Source organism: Protopterus annectens, chromosome 11.part0, assembly GCF_019279795.1.
Source record: "Protopterus annectens isolate FY-2018-M chromosome 11.part0, PAN1.0, whole genome shotgun sequence".
NCBI classification, from domain to species: Eukaryota; Metazoa; Chordata; order Ceratodontiformes; family Protopteridae; genus Protopterus; species Protopterus annectens.
This window is the reverse complement of record NC_056745.1, coordinates 901,755,376-901,780,322: the sequence shown is the minus strand read 5'-3', so window position 1 is coordinate 901,780,322 and position 24,947 is coordinate 901,755,376. Positions and strand designations below refer to the sequence as shown.

At 41.2% G+C, this 24,947-nt stretch overlaps 1 long non-coding RNA gene across 2 annotated transcripts in view; it reads left to right on the top strand.

The window, feature by feature from the left end:
• Positions 1-5,059: 5,059 nt before the first annotated feature.
• Positions 5,060-24,947, top strand: part of LOC122815631 — a 60,611-nt gene continuing 40,723 nt past the window's right edge. The window contains exon 1 of one of the 2 annotated variants that reach the window (XR_006366976.1): positions 5,060-5,335. This is a non-coding gene — a long non-coding RNA (uncharacterized LOC122815631). Of the gene's footprint in view, positions 5,341-24,947 lie in introns of both variants that reach the window. The other variant, XR_006366977.1, reaches the window with a different exon arrangement.

The following is a 24,947-nucleotide window of genomic DNA, read 5'->3' as shown; positions in this document are numbered from 1 at the left end:
CAGCAAAAACATGCAAACACTTTAAAAACTGCTCTTAAACTTAGAAAATTCCTAGAACAGGACCTATCTTTGCATACAGTTTCTCCAAAAACAAAGTCAATTAGTTTCAGAGACGTATGAGGTGACAAGCAGCAAAAACATACAAACACTTTAAATATTGCTATTATAAACCTAGAAAGTTGCTAGAAGAGGACATGTCTTTGCATACAGTTTCTCCAAAAAAAAGGCAATTACTTTGAGACGTACTAGTGGACAAGCAGCAGAAACAGGCAAAAATTTTAAAATATTGCTCTTATAAACCTAGAAAGTTGCTAGAACAAGGACCTGTCATGTCCCCCCCCCCAAAAAAAAAAATATAAAATAGACATTAGGGATAAGTAGCAGAAACAAACACTTTAATATTGCTGTTTTAAACTTAGAAAAGTTTCTAGAACAGGATCTGTGGGATAAGCAGCACAAAATACAGACTAAACATTGCTTACACACTAAGAAAGTTACTAAAATCACAGGGTCTGTGCTAGCATAAGGGAAAGGAAACATTTGCAACCATTACAGCCTAAAGCACTTACCTCTGCTCTGCCTACCACTTCAGCTGAGCAGAGCTCACAATTCAAATACACAAACTCAAATCCCGGTTATCCAGCAGCACAGCAGAAAGAAAAATCTCAGCCCTTCAGTTGTATAACACCGTAAACGGACTTGCCGAGTCACCTCTCCTGGCAGGCTAACTTCCACCGACTCCCGTCCGTCTTCTTTCTTTTCCCCGGCCCTGATGTCTTTGATCTGGAGACTGCAACTGGCACCACTCCTTCCTTCAGCCTAGTGTGTTAAAACACCAACGAATCCAACGATCGACGAAAAAAAAGTAAAATTCCCCTGCTTCCTGGAAGCCTTTTTCAAGCCAATATTTTGGCACAAAAAGGCTTCCAGGAACATGATTGGTCTCTATTTGGGAGCTCTCATTGGCTCCCGTCCTCCTCAGATTCCCTGCTTGATTGGCTCGTAGACTGAGTTTGTGATTGGCCGTAAATGCGGTCTACAAGCCAATCAAAAACTGCAGAGCATAGCCAATGCGGAAGGGTAGCAGAGCTATGCATTGGTCTGTATACCCCAATGCCGATTGGCAGTAATTGCGGTACACAAACCAATCAAAAGCCTTGTAGCGGAGCCACAGCTGTTCAATGCGGAACAGCGGAACAGTGGCTTTGCTCTTCATTAAATGCAGAGCGTTCTGCATAATCTGGAGCACTTGGATGCTCAGGGGTGGGGATGTGAGTGACATAGTAAAATGGGCGTTACTGTAGCTAGCTATAGCTTGGACCCGAATTTTAAACTCTGGGATTGTCCCTTTAATATAGTAGCAGCTGCAGAGAGGCATTTGCTTCTTTATAATTTATTTATTTATTGACAACGGATTACTGAGAAAGTCTGAATAGGTAGGAGCCCATTTTCAGTTGATGCCGAGGGAGAAAAGTTCCAAAGTGTTAAAAAACATTTTTAAGACAAACCTTTTACAGTCTTTGAAAATAATACAAAAACATCAACAGTTTAAATAATTATACCAAATTGGACATATTATGAAAACTTTAGCTAAGAAGAGATACAAGTTATATGACAAAGGTTTAATATTTAGAGAAATTTTAGCCAGCTTAGAGAGAAGTTAAAGGTAAGTTAGTATAATACAAACAGGAATTGCAATATGAAGTGAAAGAAAAGCAGGCTCATTGTATATTTAGAGCAAATGCCAGGGGAGAGAAATTGATAGAAATAAGGAAGTGAGTGAAGAAGGGAGACTAAGAAGGTCTAATGCAGTGATGGCGAACCTGTGACACGCGTGTCAAAGGTGACACACCATGACGTTTTGGGTGACACGCCAGTGATCACCAACACTCAAGTTACCAAAGACACTGTTTTTGCATTCATTGGTCGTGGGAAGTGCATTGAATTATTTTGTGCCAGGAGCCAGTTCAACAACACTGTTGCAAAGGTAAGGAAGTTATTAACTTCAAAGACTATTTTGGTATACTGTCTCAATAGAGTCTGCAAAGGGCAAGTAGTCTGCATTTCTAAGTGTGTGCTGTTTTACATTCCTCTCAATCATCCTTATTAATCCCTAATAAAACTGCTACTTTTTACACTTAATAATAACAATAATTAGATTCATAGACTTATTTTACTTCAGAAAATATATATTAATTCATGCTCATTTTTTCTTTCATTGTCTCAAATTAATAGTATTAGTAGTTTAAAACTGTCCATGTCTCTTATTCCTAGATTTGTCCCTGATTCTGTTGAGATTTATCCCTGATGTATTGAGAGCTAAGCTGTTTTATTTATTTTTATTTATTCATTCATTTATTTTATTTATTTATTTTTGTTTGGGGGGCAACACACCAGCAGAGTCAAGGTAGGCAAGTCCCGTATTTTTGACATGCTGGTGTAATGTATGGCTGTATGTTCAAATTTAGGGATACAGTTTATCCTGGTGTTGAACAATAACAGAGCCAGCTTTTGGCTAGGAAGTCTTTTAGAATGGTTTTAAAGGATGGGAGGGAGAGTATTGACCTGATGGATACAGGTAAGGGGTACCAGGTTTTACCCACATGGTATGAGTATAGACTATGTCCAGCAGATTTGATAGAGTGGACAGGCAGGATTTTTTGGTCATTGGATCATAATGACTAACTGGGAACATAGTTGTGCAGAATGTTACTTAGTGTTGCCCAAGCAGATGGATTCTGAATAATTTTATAGGAGGTAAGAAGCTGTATATATGTTAGCTGCTGGATTAGTTCTAACCCATTTAGACTTTTTAGTGCTATACAGTGGTGGGTTCTGAAAGGGGCATTTGCTGCAAATTTAGCAACTTTGTTATAGCATTGTTCAAGTTTTGATTTTTGTGATGCCTGAAGGTTAGTAAGGATGGGAGCACCATAAATAACTATGGGGAAAAGATAAGTAGTGGCAAGTGTAGTGCTTTAGTTGCATCGATAAGAACATTTTTGGCTTTATAAAACATCAAGTTTTGATGAGTTTTTCTTATGCAATTTTGTATAGGTAGGTTGAATTTAAGATTACATTCATAATTATCCCTACTAATTTGCTATGAGTAATGACTTCAGTGGTTGTATTATCAACAGAGAGAGAGGGAGAGGACTTTAAATTCTGCATTTTCATGAGAGAGGAATTTGGGGAAAAAGTAGTTTTTTTTTTTTCAATGGGTTCTGCATGAGTTGAGAGTTACAAAACTATGTTTCACTTGCTGTTAAAGCTTCCTGAGTAATTTTTTGGAGGTGTGCCACATTGTCAGTTGTGCAAATGAGTGTGGAGGCATCTGCATACTGCATTGCAAAGGCCTGTTTTGTGGATGTATGGTGAGTGTTGGTAAGAAAGTTAAAGAGTAGGGGACGAAGGGTAGAGCCTTATGGTACACTGGTGGTGACTAGGAGGCAAGGAGAGAGGGTGGAGTGCCATTTTACTGACTGATACCTACTGGATAGGTAACTTTTGAACCATAGGAAGGTTGGCTGAGAGAAACCTAATGAGGACATTTGAAGTAAAAGGGGATGTCACATACTTATTATGTGAAGCAGTGTGCCTTTTTTGGATGTGAGTCATATGGCAAGTGATTTTGTGACTTGTGATCAAATGCTTAATAGTGAAGCAACACTGTACATCTCATGTTTCTTTAGGTCCTCATGCCTTGGTCTGAGGCATTAACTAACAAATCCTCTTCCACTACTCATCTCACACACATCATAGATTCTTTAGACAGACCTTGCCATTTTTGTTATGACTATTAATAAATGTAGATTTATGGTACATATTTATAAGGGGATAATGCTTTTATATCTATTTCCATTGGTAACTACAGTGGCATCAGTAGTAGCCGAGCCTTCTGAGAGAAAAACTTGTTAGTTTCATTCCTTTATACTCTACTTTATCTCAGTTGTTTGCTTCAATTTGTAAAGTCTGCCTTCACTTTTTAGTTCATTTAATTTAACTCATCTTTCCTGTACATTCCACTGCAATACATTGACCTGACTGTTTTACTTTAGGCATTCACTTAAGCTTGCACCTACCCAATAGTACCCTTGGAGGGTATACAGGTCCTTGATAAGGCAAAATATTTTTTCATGTATGGTAATAAACATTTGAGCTGTGCCTCAGTCTAATAAAGCCAAGCAAAATTATGCATAAGTCTAAGTACTTTTTGGTAGGGGAAAATGAATCATGGCCAAGGTGATATCTGCTTCCTTATTTCCATAGCTTAGTGATTTTGTCATCTTTGTTCTGTTTATTGTCAATAGTAGGAGATATGAGCTTCAGTTCTTGGTTGGTGTGACTACTGGATACTCCTCAGTACAGGTCTCATGGCAGTATCTGGCTAGTGCTGGTCATACTATAATCTTTGGCTTGGCTACTCACCCTCAGCACAGACACTCTGATTCACTTCTGTATGCTTTAAACTTACTTGTGTTATATTATTGCTACTCATTACTAATGCTTTTAGCTGCAGTAGTAGCTAAAGTTTATATGCTTTGCTACTACAAGTTACATTTGTTAATACTAATGTATCTTGCATTCCTTTGATATTACTTTATTTAGCTCCTTTTCTTTATGCACATTAATAGCCATTTCTATTTGAAACTCACTGGAAGGAACCCGAAAAAACTCAGGCAATTGTTGATAATTTTCAGATGTCAAATTAAATATAATTGAACCTGCAATTGTTTTTCGGTAATGTGAAAATACATATATAAACTTGCAACTCCATTTTAGATGACAATGCAACAAAGCTGAGGGATGGACAAAAAGTGTATAATCTTGCAGCAATGTTTTCTGTGAAAAGTAGCAGTGATGTAGAGCATAAAGCATTGTGAAAGGCCATGTGAATAAGATTGCACAATACATGCTAATGTTTTGCTCTGAGTTTCAGCTAACTGCAAAGTGACCTGCTTTTTCTCTCAGGGGGTTGGCAGCCAGAAGCAAAGACATACACTCCCCCCTCCCACACACACACATATACACATGCACTTACAAGTAGCCAGACTGAAGAGGAAATAGCTAGCTGAGGCCTGTTGCTTGCAGTTTGCATTTTGCATAAACACCTGGGCCAGGAGGCAGGAACCTGTTAACCTGATGCTAGACAGAATGAGATTTTTGGGGAAGACTTGTATTAAATGTATATAGCTAAGTAGTCTCTCATCCTGAGACACCTCTGCAGAGTCAAGTGATGTATCTTTTGCTGTGAAGACCCACCTGTTAATTTGGACTCAGCTTGAAGAAATCATTTTGGGAACAGTACTTTCTACTGTCTTGGATGTTAAGACAGGTCAGGTAATTATTATATCGTTATGAGATATTTATGTGGCTTACACTGACTTTTTCTTGTACAAAACTGTTTATTTTATGTTTCTTTTTGCAACTGCTTATCTCTCTACAAATTTAAATATTGTTATGTTACATCTCTCTCTGAATTTAAACTGCATTCTTCAATTTTCTTTTAGAATAAAACATATTTATTTAATTTTAAAAGCTAGTGGATGATTATGTATTAACTAACTGATAGAAGAATAATGAAATCTTGCAGCACTGGCATCCGCCTCTGAAGCAGAGAAACACTATTCCAACTAACACTGTTATCAGGTCTTATATTATATATGGATTACTTTCAAGTGTATACATTAACTGGAGTTTTATATCATGACTAAATTAAAATATATCCAATAACTCATGACCAAACAGCATGCATCAGGAATTTTTATTAGAGTATCATAAACATAGTCTTAAGCCTTTGTTAAAGCCTTCAAAGAGCTTCAAAATCAGTGTCTTGTCTTTCGGCTTTTCCCGGTTAGGGGTCGCCACAGCGGAACTCCGGTCCGCTAATAATTGGCAGTAGATTTTTACGTGCTGGCTTGCTGGGCCTAACGCACAACCTTCAATGAAGGAACGCCCATTCATGCATGTCGCCACACAGAAGACGTTCTAACTGAGAATCGAACGGGCAACGTCTAACTGTGAGGCTACAACGCTACCGCAGCACCACCACTGCTAGTTTCAACATCAGTGTAAAAACACAAAATCAAGCATTGCTGAAGAAGATGCCTCTTTATTTCAGTTATGTCACTAAACTTTAGAGGAAAATACTGCTCCCAGTAGAACAAATAGATAAGCGAAGAGACTTCAAATCCAAATTAAAACAATATCTGACTGACTCCAGTCTGTACTCATGTACTTCACCACAGTAAGTATCATATCTATAAGAAACCTGGCTTATAGATACCTTTAAGCACAAATCACAAGCTGCTTACATAGCTATTTTATTTTACAACCAATTCTCCACAACTTTCTCTATTTTCCCTCAGTTTTCAAGTTCTCATTTTTCCTTCTCATCTCTCCATTTCTTTAAATTGTATGATTAAATTACAATATTTGAATTTTAAAAAATGAATACCACTGGCAAAGATCTTTCTGTTAATATCAGGCATCCTTAGAATTCTATTAATTAAACTATTTTTTTTGCTGCTTCTATTCTTAATGTTGTATTTCATTAGCATTTTACATATTAGATCATTATTGTATGCTGTCTTTGTTTTGTTGTAGTGTTTTCCTTCTAACTCTGTGTAACAGAACATTACTGCATATATGTTTATTCTTATTGTTTGAAGTTATTCTTCCCATGTCTTGACTGAAAGTTTTTTTTTTCTTGCCTGGTCAGACTATCCAAGGCAATAAAAATAAACAAACAAACAAACAAATAAATTAAATAAATAAAGTTACAACTGTATAATGTCAGCATGCAGTTAACCTATCATATTTACCCAGTTGATTTCCCAATTTAACATTCTAGGTTTCAGCTTAACATACTGTGAAATATAAGCTGATTCTTTATATTGTACATGCCTGTTAAGGTCCATTGTTAATTCCACTAAGATGTTAGTTTTTAAGAGGCTTAAGAGAGTTGTGATGCAGAGTGTGTGATTCATGAGAAGAAAAGTTATTGCTTGTGGTTCCTAGAAATGATTGTGTATGTGTGTGTGTGTGTATGCACAATATTTGGTTCTTAGGTATTATCACAGCCACGTTGTTTGTATATTTGACTCCTTCCATTCTCCATAGTTACGCATTGCGGTTAGCAAATAATGACTACAATTACAGTTACGGGCTTCTTTCATGTCAGAAAATTCAATTTTTTATTTTGTGCCCTCTTTCTGTCATCTTTTTATGGGGTAGAGTAATTCTAGTTTAAGCAATAAGTGCCTGTGTTACACACCTGAAATGCAGCAAATATATAACTGAAGGGAAATCGCTTTTTGACTTGCAGTGCAAACCTTTTAGTTTATTTCAGAAGTTACTTACTTCATAGTTTTGATGTATTTCAGTTATATTTCTTATTCATGAGTCCTTCACAGTAAGCAACTATTGCTCACTGACGTGCTACTCCGGATGAGTGATGCACATATGTTAAACACCCTCATCTCTAGGCATAGTATGAATGTGGGTCTCCTCAGTTTAAAGTGTACCCTGATTTACAGTCCAATGAGTGTTAGTAACAGCTGGTGCATTTTTTTAAACCGGACTTGCAGACACATTGATTATACTGACGGAGGCGTTTGCCAAAATCGGTGTATGTTTATGTCAGACCACTGTTGCGACGTGGTTGCGATAATATGCAAGTACCCAATATTTATTAAAATTACAGTGACTACGGATAGACTATCACTATAAGGCATTGCTCTTAGCACTTATATCCTGTAATTCAACTTTGTGTTTGTTCAGTATGAACCCTATTTGCATGTTGAGGCTGTGGGCCCATAACCCAGTGAAAAAGTGCATATTTTCTGTACAGTCTTAAGGCCAGACTGCATATTTATTCATATTGATTTATATTGATTTTGATTTATATACTGTAGTATACTGAACACTCTGGAGACTCTGTGATTTACATGCAGTTTATTTAAAGAACAAGAATGCTAACTCAAAGCTATTTCCAATAAAAAGAAAAACAGAATCTACTGTTCAGGACATCTGCAGTTCAGTTTACATTTTACAGTCCATATAGTTCATTTTCTTGATGCTGCAGCTCAGAATCAGCTATATTTAATCTGCAAGCATTTCTACAACTTCAACTAATGGCAAAATACTTACAGCCCAAATTTTCACCATTTTGTTTCTTCAGGCATTTGTGATCAATGATGTGGTTCCTCTGCATTTTGTTAGAAATGTGGTAGCATGAAAGAGTGATGACAAAGGGCAGAGAGGAAAAGGACAGGTGAGAGGAACTATAGCTACCCTTCCCCAACCTCAGCTTTCATCTCTTGCTTTTCTTTGTAGTAATTAGAAAATCCTCAGTAAATCTTCATTGTTGCACACATTCATTCTTTTCATAGCTTTGTTTTCCCTTCTTGCGCTCTTCTGTATGGTGTCTTTATAGAGTCATTCCCATTCCTCTCGCTCTCTCTTTACTTTACCCATTCTGGGTTGTCTCCTGTAGGCTATTCGGTCTCTCTGACCAAAAAAAAATAATTTCAGGTGCACAATTTCCTATTCCCCTCTTAACTCTATTCTTCAACTTATCTGTTCTTTCACTTGTGTACTTTCTTATCACTTTCACTTTTTCCGTATTTTTTTTCCCTTTCTTTGCTTACATACAGAATGACCATTCATAGTTCTGGAGCTTCCTTGCTACTTTTTGGTATCTTATTAAATCAGACCTCTGGCTTGTGTTCTTGCAGTTGTCTGCAGTCACTCTATATATTATTCCACCATCCACTCTCAGCTCTCACCTCTACCAAGGCCATTAACTATCTTAACAAACATAGAGTAACAGTATCAGTGTCTGGAAGGGTCAATTCCTTGTTAATATCCTGTTAGACAACAATATGCATGTGTAACTGGAACTGGTAATACAATTATTTACATAGAGGATTATGACTGGGTCACCGATCATAACCTGCTTATAATGTGTGTGAGACATGAATGCCAAGAAATTCACCCTGAGAGCAAAGCTGGAGAGGTGAATCTTGGCATCCATGTCAAGAACATATAATTTAGGGTTATTATCCGTGAGATAATCAGAATTCTTTGTAGTGCATGAAGCTTTTTTTTGCTCCATATACTACTATTTAAAGGTGAAAATCATGAAGTGTTTTCCTGGCTTTCAAAGCTGTAAAAGACTTAGCAAGCACTATCAGAGAGGTTGTGTAATGTAGCGCATTACATTTACACTTCCATATCTCTCAACTGTCAAGATTTTTGCAGGACATCCACATTATTGCTTGATATTTTTGGTTTGTTCTTCATAAAATATGTGATTTTTGGATGAACCACTGAGGTTTGAAGTCACTAAATAATGACAAATATTTGAGTTTCAGCATTCACATTCTTCAGACTATGCAGGTGAGCACACTTTCAATTATTCTAGCAACTTTCGTAATTTTTTTTTTTACAAGAAGTGTATGGACATGTTAAGGGAATATTGAAACATGGCTGTTCATCTAGTACTGCCTCGCATCAGCCTTCTACATTTGATGTAGTGCTACACATAGGATAAACCAGTGGTGTTTACTCCTAGGGATTTCATCCTGGCATATTTCAAAGGGAAACTTGATTACAATGAATGGACAATTATTACAAATCTGCTCAATGATGATGCAGTTCTTGATTACCTTTGTCTGAGGCTTCTAAAAGTGCTTGCTAAACATCGTACGGCTAGGAGAGTAAGAGTCAATGAAGTCTGTCTCATGTGGTTCACCCCTGGACTTTTATGAAAATTGATGGACCATTTTTTTATGGAGTCAACAGCAGAGTGTGGTTTAGAATCCATCTATGGTAAATTATATCAACTTAGAAATGTATGCAACAAAAGAGAGCCTTGTGGTCAAACCACAACATATATAGGTTCATAGGTTCATAGGTAGGTACTAGGCTATCTGCCCACAGGCATTTATAAGCCTAGCCAGAATGTGTTGGCTTTCGCTGCCCCCTTACATTAGTTCCCTGTGCGTCTGTCCAGCAGAGCCATTGAAGTGATCCCCGAGGTAAACATTCTGTTTCCCATCCACTCGTCAAGGTTTCTTTTGAAGAGTGTTACCGAGGAGCTCTGCCTAATGTAGATTGGGATCTTGTTCCAAAGCATGGGAAGTCTCTGGGACAGAAATCTATCCCTCCAGCATGTCCTATTTATTGTTGTGGTGAGGTTTAGATCCCTAGAACGTGTGGCTTGAGGGGATAAGGTTTTCTTTAGGTGGAGCATGTCCATCAATTCTGGGTTGGACATGGCCTTGTATGTCAGGCAGAGATCACCTCTGAGTAGGTGGTATGCAACCGAGTACAACTGGAGTTTCTTCAGTCGAGCTGCATAGGGTATCTGTTTGAGGCCAGTGATCCTCTTGGTGAGGTACTTCTGTGGTCTTTCCAGCTGTTGTTGCAAGTGTCTTGTAAGGTACATCCCAAATGGGGTGTTGTACTCTATGATGGGTCTGATGAGTGATGAGTAGAGGGGCACAATGACTTCTTTTGATCTGGATGTGAACCCTTTTGTGATTGGGGGGCCACGTAGAAGGATTTTCTAACCACTTTGGCAATGTGATTATCAAATGTGAGATTACTATTTACTTGAGTCCCCAGATCCCTTATTACATCTTCTGTATTTAGGGGACTACCACCTATGTGGTAGTTTGTGGGTACTTTGTTTTTTCCAAAGGGGATGACTATGCACTTTTTGGCATTTAGCTTGAGGCCATGATTTTGACACCAGGTATCCGTCTCAGTGAGACCCTTTTGGAGGATGTCTGTGTCAGCCAGAGAGTCAGTTATAGCCCCTAGTTTGTAGTTGTCTGTGTACCTGGTCAGCCATAGTCCTCCTGTGCTTGCCTGTACCTCTGAGAAGTATATGCTGAACAGGAGGGGTCCTAGGACTGAGCCCTGAGGAATGCCACTTGTAACTGGTTTAGTCGGACCTAGATCCCACAACTCTCACCATGTGGGTTCTGTGGTTGAGCCAGTTGGCAACCCATCTTGTGACGTAGGGGGTTTTGTTCAGGCTGGTGAGCTTGTCTATAATACCAGAATGGGGAATGCTGTTGAAGGCCTTAGCAAGGTCTAGGTAGGCTGTGTGTACCACCTTTCCCTCATCTATAGCCTTGGTAACTGTCTCAAAGAAGTCCACCAGGTTTAGGAGGCATGATCCACCCTTAACAAAGCCGGGCTGGGTAGGGTCCAGTGTTTGGAGGTTCCCAATGTTTCTGTTAATGAGTTCCATGATGATGCACTAAGGCATATCCTTGCAGACCAAGCTAGTCAGGCTTATAGGGCGATAGTTCCCGGGGTCTGTTGTGGCTCCACCTTTGTGGAGCGGAATAACCATTGCTGTGCGCCACTCTATGGGTACATAGCCTGTGGAGAGGCTGAGTCTGAACAGTGTTTTTAGGTGAGGGGTTAGTTCATCTTTGAGCTCATGTAGGACGCAGCCTGGGACACCGTCCGGTCCCATTGATGCTGTGTTTTTGGCTTTCAATAGGGCTGTTTTAACCTGAGTGTCTGTGATTTCAGGGACTCTACATTCTTCTGGTATAGTTATGGGCCCTTTTGGGGGTGAGAGGGGGGTGAAGTTTGCGCTGAACCTGTCTGCCAGGATGTTGGCGATATCGGTCGGTTCAATGTATTTTGTGCCATTCTGCACTAACTCCGAGCAGATCTGAGCATTGCCACTTAGATTCTTGACATAGCTAAAGAATGCCTTGTGGTTATCTTTGGAGTTCTTGGCAATTTTTCTTTCAAAGCTAGCCTTGGATGATTTTATGAGGGATCATAGTTTCTTGCTGATACTGATCAGGGATGTCTTCCCTTCTTGGGATTTTACTCTTTTCTGTACTACTTTCCTCCTTCTATTGTATAGCTTGTTTATGGCAGGAGTCCACCAGACTGGTTTCCTTTTCTTAGAGGAGTGAGTCTTGGTTTTGCTTGGGATGGCATAATCCATGAATTCTTGTAGGTGCCCATAGAATGCATTAATTAAGGATTTTGCAGCTTGGACAACATTATCCTTCACCATGGGGGCTTTGAAACTTTCCACCTCGGTTTTAAGTAATGTGAAGTTTACTTCTGAAAAGTTTTTCACGGTGGTTTTCTTGTCCGGGGGTGGGGGCGGAATGTATATATCCAAAGTGATTTCTTTATAGTCAGATCTAACCAGCGAGGGGTTGACCTCTGGTGTGGAACACCAGTCACCCATGTTGGTGATGACCAGATCCAATATGTTGTCACCTCTGGTGGGAGTGTTGACAAGTTGAACCAGGGCATTTGAGTTTATAAATTCTAGGAAATGTTGGGCAAGGGAGTTAGTACTTGAGTAGTTCTCCCAGTTAATTTTTGGGTAATTAAAATCACCCAATATTAGGGTGTTTGGTAGGACCTTTATGTTTCCAAGTGTTTCCAGAAACACGGAATGGGGGTCCTGGGACATGGTGGGTGATCTGTAGCAAGCTACAATTTGAATTGCAGTTTTTCCCATTGTTAGTTACACGTGGATGATCTCTGAAGCATCATGCTGTGCCACTAACCTGGAGTTGTGGGTATCCTTGATGAATATGGATACGCCCCCGCCTTTTGTATTTCGGTTTGGGTTCTGTGGCTGAAATGTATGGTATGAGTTGTAGCCTGGTAGTGCTGGGATGCTATCTGGAGCCTTAAACCAGGTTTCTGTTACTACACATATATCGATTTTCTCAATACTGAGGAGCACCTTGAGTGCATGCATTTTGAGGTTTAGACTTCTGGCATTGAGTAGCATTACCCTCAGTTTTTTGTTTCTTGTGCTATTTACGGTGGTGGGTTTGTCTTTTGAGCCTTGCCTAAAAAAATGCACTATGGGGGTGACAAGAGCCTTGGCCAGTATTCGAAAGCCTAAGGGTGACAGGTGCAAGCCATCTCTAGTGAAGCAGCGTGGCTTGTTGAGCATGTCATCCCAGGTGGGCAGACACTGGATCCCCTTTGAATGACACCAGAAACTTAGCCAATTGTTGAAATCGAGATTTTTTTCTTTATACCATGGTATAATTCTTGGTGAGAGTAGGATGCTACTCAGGGTCAGGGTCATACCGGCCTGGGCTACATGATCAGAGAGCTCTTCCATGTCTCTTTTCATGTAGTCCAGGGAGGTATGGCTCCGGTCATTCACACCAACATGCACGACAGAGTCATATTTGTACTTGTTCTGGAGTGACCTTAGTGCTTGTGTTATGCGGCAGATCCTGGCACCTGACAGGCAGCTAACAGTAACTTTCTCCTTATTCAGCCTTGTGAGTGGGACGTCAGTGTGCCTGACTATAGAGTCACCTATTACTAGTGTGTTGGGTACATTATTTTACCTCAAGGGCTGTGATTGCATGGCACACTGGTTTTGTGAAGTATGTGTTTCATGGTTTGTGTTGGGGGGGTGGAGGTTGCTTGGATGTTTGCTTTGGAGGTCTCTGTTGCTTTTGCAGATTTTTATTTAGAGCCTCCGAGTATGTTTTCATGTATTTATGTGTGTTTTTTGCCGGTGCTGCTTTAATGGGTCTATGTGAGACTGGTGGTGTGATGCAAGTATTTCCCTTCTCCTCTTGACCGTCTGATCCAGTCTTGGGTTGAGAGAGCTTAGCCTCCAGTTTGGCTGTATAATTGAATCTCTGTACAGTACAAGAGGGTCTAGTGCTAGGGTTTATAAGTGCTTGCTATAAGTTTTGAGCAAGTGCCGGGCTGCGAAATGAATGGCTTGAGTGCTTAAGTTGAAAGTTTGTCTAGTTTCAAGGGAAAAATTGAAGAGGAGACTTTGTGGAGCCAGGAATAGTTTTACCCTAGCTGGCCGGCGCCGCCCGGCACGCAAAACCGGGCAAATATGGTATTTATAGCAGGGAAATGAAAGAGATAGAAATTAGCCCAAAATTGCCAATAAACTACTAATTTCTGTGCTGAAACCACTCCTCCTGGGACTGATAGGCTGTTCAAAGCTCCCCTCTCTCACAGGTGAACAGAGAACTTCCTTCTATCCAAGTAAGGTATGGGCAAACACAGAGATTTGTAACACAGCCCTGAATTCAGCACTAACCTGAAAACTGGACTATACTAGCTTAGAAAGGCAGGAAACAAGTATATATATATTTCTGGTTTGTTTTGTTTTGCTTTTTTTTTTTTTTTTTTTTTTTTTTTTTTTTTTTTTTAGAAAATAAAGCAGATACACTCAAAAAACACTTTAAATGCACAGAAAAGGATATTTATTGTTATATATCGCAGAGCAGAGTTGTAGTCAATGCCCCTAGTAATAAAGTAGGAAGAAACACAAATACAGTAAAAGCAGATGAATAAAGCGCAATTATATATATATATATATATATATATATATATATATATATAAAACAACAGAAAACGAACAAACTAATTTAAACAAGTTACCCAATTAACCAGAAAAAAAAGCTCAAAACTGAGCCCCGTTCCAGCAGTCTTCAATCAGACAGGTTCTAACTGCACACCCCTGCTTACTAGGGTGCAGGGGAACCTTCTCCAAAAAAGGCCTGGATCAGTGCTCAAGTTATACAAACAAAGCTAGATTCAGCAGGCCTGAATCTGGTCTATGCTACAGCAACAAGCCGCACCAGTTTCAGAAAGAAACAGTTCAAATAAGCAGGCACAATAAGCCTGTGACTAGAAATTCCCAGATCAGAAGGGCGGAATCCAGCCTCTCCTCCCACAAGAGTGCAGACCACAAACCTTCTTAATGTAGAATAACTGGCCTGAAGCCCAAGTGCTTAAGCCAGAACCAATACACTTTTAGAATAGCAGACACTGGGCCTTCAGTCAGCAATTCCTAGCTTAGAAGGATGTAAGCTACCTGTCCTGCCACAACAGTGCAGACCACAAACCTTCTTAATGTAAAACAGCCTGTATGAATCCCAAGCGCTTAAACCAAAAGACAGAATAACAGTTACAATTTAATCAGGCTACTACCAAGCAGTAATAAATGCAGTAGAATAAATAAAATTGAGTACTTTTAAGAAAAGCAAAATAAAGTAGGAGGAAAGACAAATGCAGTAAAAGCAAATGAATAAAGTGCAAGGATAGAGGAAGGAAGAACATAAGTGGGCTGGCCTTCTCAAATCTTCTCTCTGTATTAAGTAGAGTGAAAACTAGACTCAGAATATGATCTTACTGTACTCGGTTAAGTGAGCAAATGAGATGGACCCAGGAGGAGTGTTCTAATACAGACTTACAGGAGGGGCGGGTTCAGGTGTTTCTTGAGGTGCTGGATTTACAAAGAAATAAGGGGTGAGATAGGACTGGACCTTTCATGGCTCAAAAAGCTAGGCACGTGGGACTGATAAGGGAAAAATAAAAGTGTAGGGTGACTTCCTTGGCTCTTGAACATATTCCCTTGATAGCTAACTGGGACAGATAGAAAAATGTCCTGACTATGGTGGAAACATAATGATTGAATGAGAAAGAGTTGTCCACAAAAGTATCCATGTCTCTTACAACCATCTCTGTCTGAAGAGGAGTGCCATTGTCAAAATGCTTCTATGCTCCACTTTTATGCATTTAACTTGAGAACTATTTTAGTACACAGTGTATGTGCATATTGCAACCCTTGCCAGAGTTGCTTAGTATTAGTGGATGTATACTGGATTGGATGTCTGCAAAATAAATGCCAAACAGGAAATGGCCTAGGATGGATATTTGTGGTTCCTCACTTATTGCAAATTTACATTCAGAGAGTGTACCAGCAACTTTCACAACTTTGGATCTGTTGGATATCTAGTTTGCAATCCAGGGAACAACACAAGAGTTTACATTTAGTTTGTCTATTTTTTTCAAATTATAATATATTTTTCAGCGGTGTCGGCCATGTTATGATAAGCAATGTTCACAGAGTACCTACTGCCTACAGGTTCTGTAACCCTTTCAAAGAAGCCTAAAGGGGTTCAGAAGCCAGGAAATGCACTTCACAGAACCAAACTCAGTGGGCTCTAGTTCGAGTTGCCTATGTCTACATAAATGAATGACCCTATGATATATTCCATGGCTATGCATACAGTATATGGCTGGTGATGTGTCCCTATGTGTGGGGGAGTTACAGTGGCCGTTTCCCAGGCATCATGCCCAAACCCTGTAGATAGGCTGCGGTTGAATAGTTTACAGCTCTGACAATTGACACTGATGTGAATTCAACCCAGTATGTTGTCTGGTCCCATAGAAGTATTATTTTTAGCATTTGACAGGATTTGATTCAGTTCTGACTCATATATACATATATTTTTTATTTTAGTTGGTAAATTTTAAATTCTGCTAGTCCCCTGAATTGCTCAGTATAGAGTACTCCCTTGTGACTATAGACCAGGATATGTAAGTTACTGATACACTGGCTGGGATATGTAGAGGTGCATATCACACCTGTGCAGTGCTAACACTGAGGGGCTTACTGCACAAAGCATATGAAAGCTAATGAGGGACAAAATAGGGAAGGGATAGTTCCAGGATACCAAACAAAAGGCCACATAATAATGTAGATGGGCAGCAGTAAACAGACAGTGTAATGCTACAGCATCATACTGGTGGAGCAGTGCTAGTATAGTATGCATGAGTGATGTGCAGGCTATTATAATAAAGCTGTGTCTCTTATCTTGAAGTAGTACACAGGCTATGTGCAATGCTACACAGTGATAGGTAAGGCAGCATATAGCAGCAGAGCACCCAACAGGAACAGCAATGTGGTTGTGTACATCAATATGTCCATCCTGTTCATCATAGAAATGAGGTGGAAATGGATAGCTAGAATAGGGCAATGCAGCAAACAGAGGTAAAACACAAGGGTAAGCAGTATGGAACAGATGGTAGGGGGAATTGGATATACTTTTGGTGGGATGGTTCACATTTTCTTTATAAAAGAGAAGGGTAAATGGGAAAGGTAACAATAAATGGCTTTGGTTAAGATAAAGAGAGAACTTCAAGTAGCATGTGCTCTCAGACAAATAGGGAACATGAACACAGACAGACAGTGGTGGTGTAAACATTAAAGGGGGAGGTGAACAGTGGATAGACAGAGAGAGTTGACAATCTGTGATGGGAGGACTGAACAGTGGATAGACAGAGAGAGTTGACAATCTGTGATGGGAGGACTGAACTTCAATCAAGGTTATGACACAGAAGCAACAGGTAACACTTTGAAGGGGAAAGGGTGGGCCTCTTGCATGGCTGGCTGGCAGCCCATTTCAGTGGGACAACACATCCAGGCACCAAACACCTGGGTGACTGATGTAATGGGCTAGTTGCTCTTCCAGGGTCTCAATGACCAGGGCTCACCGATCAAGTGACTCACCTCTGCAATGAGGTCCATGTTGCTGATCTGGTTGTCCAACTGCCAGTACACCTCAGCAGCCAACAGCCTCTCCACCTGCTACTGTGTCACCATGGGTGACATTCCTTGCATGTCTTTAGAAGAGGAGCCTTCATCTCCTCTTGAGAGGCTGAAACAGAAGGTAGCATGGAACTCTCTCCATATTGCCACTAGCAGACGGGCCTTCACCCACCTGTTTGAGGCTGAAGCAGAAGGCACCATGTAAGCCATGTCATCTGCTGCTGAGGATCCTTCACCCCCCATCCCTGAGAAGCAGATATGGAAGGCACTGAAGACCCAGTGACAGCTGCAGCAGCTGGCTAGATTAAGGTAATGTGGATACACTATCTTTTCTGTCTCAGCTGACCTACATATTGGAGACAGAAATAGAAAAAAAAATTCTAAGCTACACATATGACATGAGCAGGATTGCAGCTGTATTTTTTATTTATTTGGATTTCGTAAGAAGGGTTGAATGCTAATCCCAAATTGGCACATTTTAGGCTCAGCATATGAGAAAACACCATACATAAAAGAATCAGATGTTGAAATATGTTGAAACAAATAATACAAGCAGTACATTAGGTACATCATTGAATATAATGACCTATTTGGCATTTATCTGTCCCTAGCCTTAAGCAGCACTTTACCTTCAGCTAGGATGATGCCTCAATACAAACATAAAATGACTGACTTCGATAATTGGCTTAGTTTCTGGTGTTATTCCAAGGGGATACAGTATCTGTCAGCCTGGGATGACATGATCAACAGACCTTAATGCTTTGCCAGAGATAGTCTTCATCTATCACCCCTGGGATTTTGGCTAGTGGCCAAGGATCTTGCCACCCCCATAGTGCCTTTTTTAGGCAGTGTCTCAAGGACAAAATTTCAGATGTAAAAACTCCATCTAAAAACAACCTCAAGGATTTGCTGCTAAATGCCAGGAGTCTGAACATGAAACTGCATTCACTGGAAGCAGTCTTCACCTTCGAAGACATAAACATTTGTGCAGTCACGGAGACCTGGTTCAAGGCTGTGGAGAGCACTCCAGCCATATCAGGCTACACCTCCTTTCACATGCTTAGACCACAAACTGAAGGTGTGAAAACTAAAGGAGGCAGTGTATCAATATTCATTAAAGATAAATACACCTCCAGGCTGGTTAGACAGTATGATTCCCTAGAGATACTTCAGGTGCAATTAACTGTTGGTAGGACACCTATTCAAGTCACTGCCAGCTACAGGACCCCCTCCATGAATCAGGACACCCACTCTGCCTGTTTGGATCTACTTGAGTTTCTCAAGATACATCCAAACACCATGGTTTTGGGTGACTTTAACTACTCATCCATTGACTAGGAAAATTACTCGTGCACAAACTCACTTGCCAAAAGGTTCCTCAACTTCATAAACTCCAGTGCCATGGACCAGCTAGTTGACACCCCCACAAGGGGTGCCAACATCCTGGATCTGGTGCTTAGCAATATGGGGCACCACTGTAGCACCCCCACTGTGAGGTCTTCCCTGGTGAGATCTGACCACAAATCAGTCTCATTTGAAGTAACTATCCGCCCCCCCCAACACCAACTAAACTAAAAAACTTTCCAAAAGCAGATTATAACCTCTTAAGGGATGGTATAAATTGCTTCACTGCACCTCAGATGGAACTGGCAACTATGCTGAGTTCTGCACAAATGCTTTATGTAAACATCTGTATAACTGCATTGGCTCGGCCATACCTGATAGAACCAAAACAACCTCCTCAAGGAAGACAAACCTGTCTGATGGACAACTGCCATTAACAGGCTTTACAATAACAGGAAGACATTTCTGTCTAAGAGTAAGAGGGAGTGAGCCCTAAACTGGAAACACTCCCTCCCCAGCTTAAACAAGCAAATAAGACTTCTTGTGAAGTCCTCCAAAGCTAACTATGAATCCAAATTAGCTTCCTCAACTAAGGACAACCATAAGGAGTTCTTTAGTTACATCCATAAAATAAAACAAAAGGCCCAGATTTATGCCGAACTGGTAGTTAATGATATCACATATACCGAGCCTGTGGACATTGCTAATCTTTTAGCTGACAGGCTCTGTGAAAACTTCACTCTCGTCCCCACCACACTTACCTCAAGACATTCCTACCACCTGTCCTCTACCTTGTATCTCTAAAGAGTAGGTTGTGAATGCCCTCTCTAAGATCAAAAACACAGCATCCATGGGACCTGATAAAGCCCAGGCTGCATCCAACATGAGCTCAAACAAGAATTAGCAATGTCATTGGGTACTCGTTTCAATCACAGTCTAAGCACTGGCTTCATCCTAGCTGAATGGAAAAAATGCACTATTATGCTCCTGCACAAATGTGGTACTTCCACTAACCCTGGGAACTATAGACCTAGTAGCTTGACTAACCTTATCTGCAAGGCCATGGAGAGAATCATCATGGACCTTGTCAACAAAGATATTGGTAATCTCCAAACTGTTGACCCTACTCAATCTGGATTTGTCAAAGGGAGATCATGCCTGCTAAACCTGTGGACTTCTTCAAGACAGTCACCAAGGCCCTTGATCAGGGGAAATCGGTGCATACAGCCTACCTAGACTTAGCCAAGGCTTTTGACACTATCCTCTACTCAGGTATAATTGACAAACTTACCCAGCTAGCTATCAACCCAAATATCATTAGATGGGTCGCTAACTGTCTCACAGATAGAACCCATATAGTCAAAATAGGGGACTCCACCTCTAACAGCAGACCTGTAACCAGTGGTGTTCCACAGGGATCTGTACTGGGACCTCTACTCATCATCAGCCCCCTTTTTCTCATTTTTCTACATGAGTCGGGGTATCATGTTAATTGTCACCAACTCCCTCAATTTAGTGTCACACTCCTGCCTTCTTCAACACTCATGCCTGACTGTCGCAGATCTACTTTCACACAATCCATCCACCTCTTTGCTGGACGCCCTCGCTTCCTCTTACCTTCTTCCTGTCTGTCCCAAATCTTCCTCACCAGATTGTCTTCTGCTTTTCTACACGTGCCCAAACCACTGTAATCTGTTCTCTTTGATCTTCTCGGCAATTGGAGCTACTCTGGCTTCTGCTCTGATATTCTCATTTCTTCTTCTGTCCCACAGTGTGCATCATATCACCTATCTCAGGCACTTAATTTCCATCACCTCTAGCTTCTTCAACTGTTCTGCCTTTACTGCCCATGTTTCTGTACCATACAGTAGTACTGGTCACACCACTGTCTTGTACACCTTACTTTACAGCTTCTTTGGCATTCTTCTGTCATAGACTACACCTGATACTCTATGCCAGTTGGCTGCAGCCCCTCTGATTTTAGCTTTGACCTCTTCATTTAGACTACCCTTCTCCTCAACTACTCCTCTCAGATATTTGAAGCTATTTACCTGTTCCACTATCTTCCCTTCTATCTCTATTCTCAGCTTCTTCTGATTTCCCCAGTTTGCTGCCATTACCACCGTCTTATCTGTGCTTAGTTTCATCCCATGTGCCTTCAGATTTGCATTCCATTCTCCTATCCTTTGCTGAAGTTCTAGCTCAGAGTCTGACTGTACTGCCACATTGTCTGCATACAGCAGCTTTGTTGATCTGTCCCCTCCCACCTGTGTGCTAATGTAGTCCATCACCAGTATGAACAGCAGTGGGCTCAGAGCTGAACCCTGATGTACACTCACACCCACTGGGAACCCCTCTGTGAGGCCGAACACTGTTTGTACTTGAGTCATTGGGTCCTTGTACATAACCTGCACTAATTCTACCAATGTTCTGGGACTTCAAACCGCCACAGTACTGCCCAGATCAGCTTTCTTGGGACCCTGTCATATGCTTTCTCCAAGTCTGTGAATGCCCAGTTGGACTCTTGCCTCATCTCTAGCTTCTTCTCAACTATCTGTCTCAATGCAAACATCAGGTCAATTGTGCTGCATCCTGATCTGAATCCAAACTGCCCATCTTACATTCTGCTACTCTGCGTATCCGTTCATCAATCACCCTCTCCAGAACTTTCATGCAATGTGATGGGAGTTTGATGCCTTTGTACTGCCCACAGTTGTGGAAGTTCCCTTTGTTCTTGTACACTGGCACAAGTATGCATATTCTCCAGTCATCTGGGATACACCATTCTCTCCACACTGCTATTAGTACCCTCAGGAGCCATTTCTCCCCTGTCTTACCCAGCATCTTTATCATATCTGCTGTGACCTCATCTGAGCCTGCTGCTTTCCCTGACTTCATTTTCCTTAGTGCTGTTCTTACTTCTTGTAGGCTGGGCTCCTCTTCTTCTCTCATTGTAGGCTGTTTCTGGGGCAGTACAGCTTCTGTGGGGTTTTCTTCATTCAGAAGCTGCTGGAAATACTCCTTCCATCTGCCTTTGATGTCCTCTGGGCTGGTGAGCAGGTTGTTGCTGGTATCCCTTATGAAGGGTGTCTGACTATCTTCTTTATCTTTCTGTCTTTGCCTTGCAACCTGATATAGTTTCTGCCCCTTACTGAGTCACTTTTCAGAGGTTGGTACAGTGCCTCCCATGCCCTAATCTTTGCTATAGCAACTTCTTTCTTAGCTTCTTTGTTAGCCAACCAGTGGTCCTTCCTAGCCTGGACAGTCTTTTCTGTCTCCCCTTCTTCCTGCACTCCTTTTTTCTATTGATGACTTCCTGGACTTCTGCATTCCACCACCAGCTTTCCTTATGTACATTATTTCCATACCTGGCCGGCCAAATATCTTTTCTCTAGTACTAATACATGCTGTTTTTAGGCGCTGCCATTCTTCTTCAACTCCACCTATTTCCTTCTATTCTTGGGGTGCTAGAGCCCTCAGTAATTCATTGAACTGTTGTACTTTCTCTCCAGTCAACTTCCAGGTCTTCAGCCTGGTCTCTGTTGACCTTAGAGCCTTCTCTGACCACTGCTTGCAGCTGATTGTGGCAACTAGTAGTTTATGCTGTGGGCCAATTCACTGGGGATGACTTTGCAATCATGGATTCTGCCCCAGTGCCTTTTCCTTACTAGGAGAAAGTCTAGCTGAGTTGCATGTTGACTTCTCTTGTATGTGATCTTGTGACTCTCTCTCTTTCTGAACCATGTGTTGGCTACTATCAAGCCATTTGCCAGATAGAAGTCTAGAATGGCTTCTGCTTCTTTATTCCTGTTGCCCCACCCATGTGGACCCAGGCAGTGTATCCAGGCAGTCCTCATATTCTCTTCTGTCTGTCCCGATATGTGCATTCAATTCACCCATTATCAACACCAATTCAAGTTGTCCTGCTTTATCTAGTAGGTCCTGCAACTGTTGTCTGAATGCACTCTTTTCCTCACTATCACAACCCTGCTGTGGGGCATAGGCTGAGATTATGAATACTGCCCTATCATTACACTGGAGTCTGACTGCCATGAGTCTGTCATTAATTCTGATGATATCCCTTACTGCCTTCTGAAGCGTCTCTCTCACCACAATTCCTACACCATTTCTTGCCTGCCCTCCACCTGAGTAGTAGACTCTGGATCCCAAACCAAGTGGCTTTGCTGCACTGCTCTTCCATCTCATCTCCTGGAAACATAGGATGTCCAGCTGGGTCTATATTACAATGTCGAGCTCACAGGAGATTGAACATTGCAATATCAAACCGTAAACTTTGAAATCCAATAATAACGAATACACAGAACAGCGATTATAATAGCTGTTCTGTGACAAAAAAAAATAATTACACTTTAAACTTAAACTAAAGTCCCCCACACCCCCCAACATGGGGGGCTGTGCCCCCCCTACTTAAATATACCAACTCTGAGATTGCACCACAGTGGAGGAAATAGCAAAGCCCCGAAAACGGCCCACTGATTTTTTTCCTTGGGAAAAAAATTGGTGTGCCGTGATTTTGCTATTTTCGTATTTTGAAAGTTTGGGTTCGATATTACAACGTTCCAACTCCTGTGAGTTCGATGCTGTAATATAGACCCTGTCAAGCCTGCTCCGTATCATCATGTCATCCACTTCCAAGCTGTGTCCTGTCAGTGAACCTACATTAAGCATAGCAATTCTCAGTTCATGTTTGACAGGTTGGTTGCTTTTACATCCAGCTTTTGCTTGGGCTTTATGGCGGGCACACGCTAGCCAATAGGGGCACATATACCATTCCCACCATTAGCACGGTCCCTGGCATGGGTCAGCATAGTCCAGGTCCTCAACCCACTTATCACCAGTAACTATCCATGCCCATTTTTGGTGACATTAGTCAACATGACCGAATCACCTAGAGCCATATTTTACACCGAGTGGCTAGCCCTGCCATGGCACGCAGTCTGTGATCCATGTTCTCCTATCTTGAGGATACTGCACACTACAGTACATGCCCAAAGTGGTTGGTCTGTACAACTCTTCCCCCTACAGGGCACCATGTAGAGTCTGTGCTGCTGTCCACAGCTCCATTCATTGGTGAGTTTGAGATGGAAACAGCCAGCACATTTTTTTGGACATGTGAGAAACCCCATGGAGACACAGGGAAAACATGCAAACTCCAAACAGGCATTGGTTGGAGGTCAGAATCGAACCTTGCACCTTGTACATGGGAGGCGAAGATCTTAACCACTAAGCTGTCTGTACTGGGACCCCTACTCTTTGAAATATGTTTCTCCAAAGTGCAAGCTAAAACTAAAGGTCTGTGGCTGACAAAGTTTGCTGATGACTGCAAACTAGGAGCGGTCATAGAATCTCCAAACAATGTCAACATCCTACAAGAGGGTCTTACACAAACAAATGATTAGTGCCAAAGTCATGGCCTTAAACTCAATGTAAAAAATGCATTATTATCCCTTTCAGTAATGGCAATGTTCCTGCTAAATACCACATCAGTAACAACACTCTAGGTATGCACTCAGTGGTGAGACACCTGGGCACACAGGTTGACGGCAATCTTACATTTGATCACCATGTCTCCACAGTGGTAAGAAGCGCATTCTATATGGCTCATCTCATAAGTAAGGGCATTGCCTCCAGAGAAAAAGACGTTATAACCTCCCTGTACTCTTCCCTCATCAGTCCAATAATTGAATACAATGCTCCTTTTGGTATATACATTTTTAAGTACCTGCAGCAATTGGAGAGACCACCAAGGTTCCTCCCAAGGAAAAGTTAAGGTCTTCAATATCTGTCCTATGAGGATCATCTGAAATCACTGTCACTTTATTCTGTTTCATACAGACTACTTATAGGCAATCTCTGGCTTGCATACAAGGCAATCTTTGACCCTGCTTTACTGGAAATGCTGCATATCCCTAAGTGAAATGGTACATGTGTTACTCATTCTAATGGCATTAACCTGGTATGTGACATTAATAGAACCTGCTGGAGGGAGAGAGATTTGTCTCCCAGTGGTTACCACACCTTTGGAACAGACTCCTGCTTCACGTCAAGCAGAGCACCTCATTGGACCTCTTGAAAGGCAATCTGGACAATTGGATGGGTAACTGTAAATTCATCCCAGGGATTCCACGTATATCCCTCTTGGACAGGGGTGATAGGTGCAGATCGTGGAAATAAGGGTAAAATTTGGCTA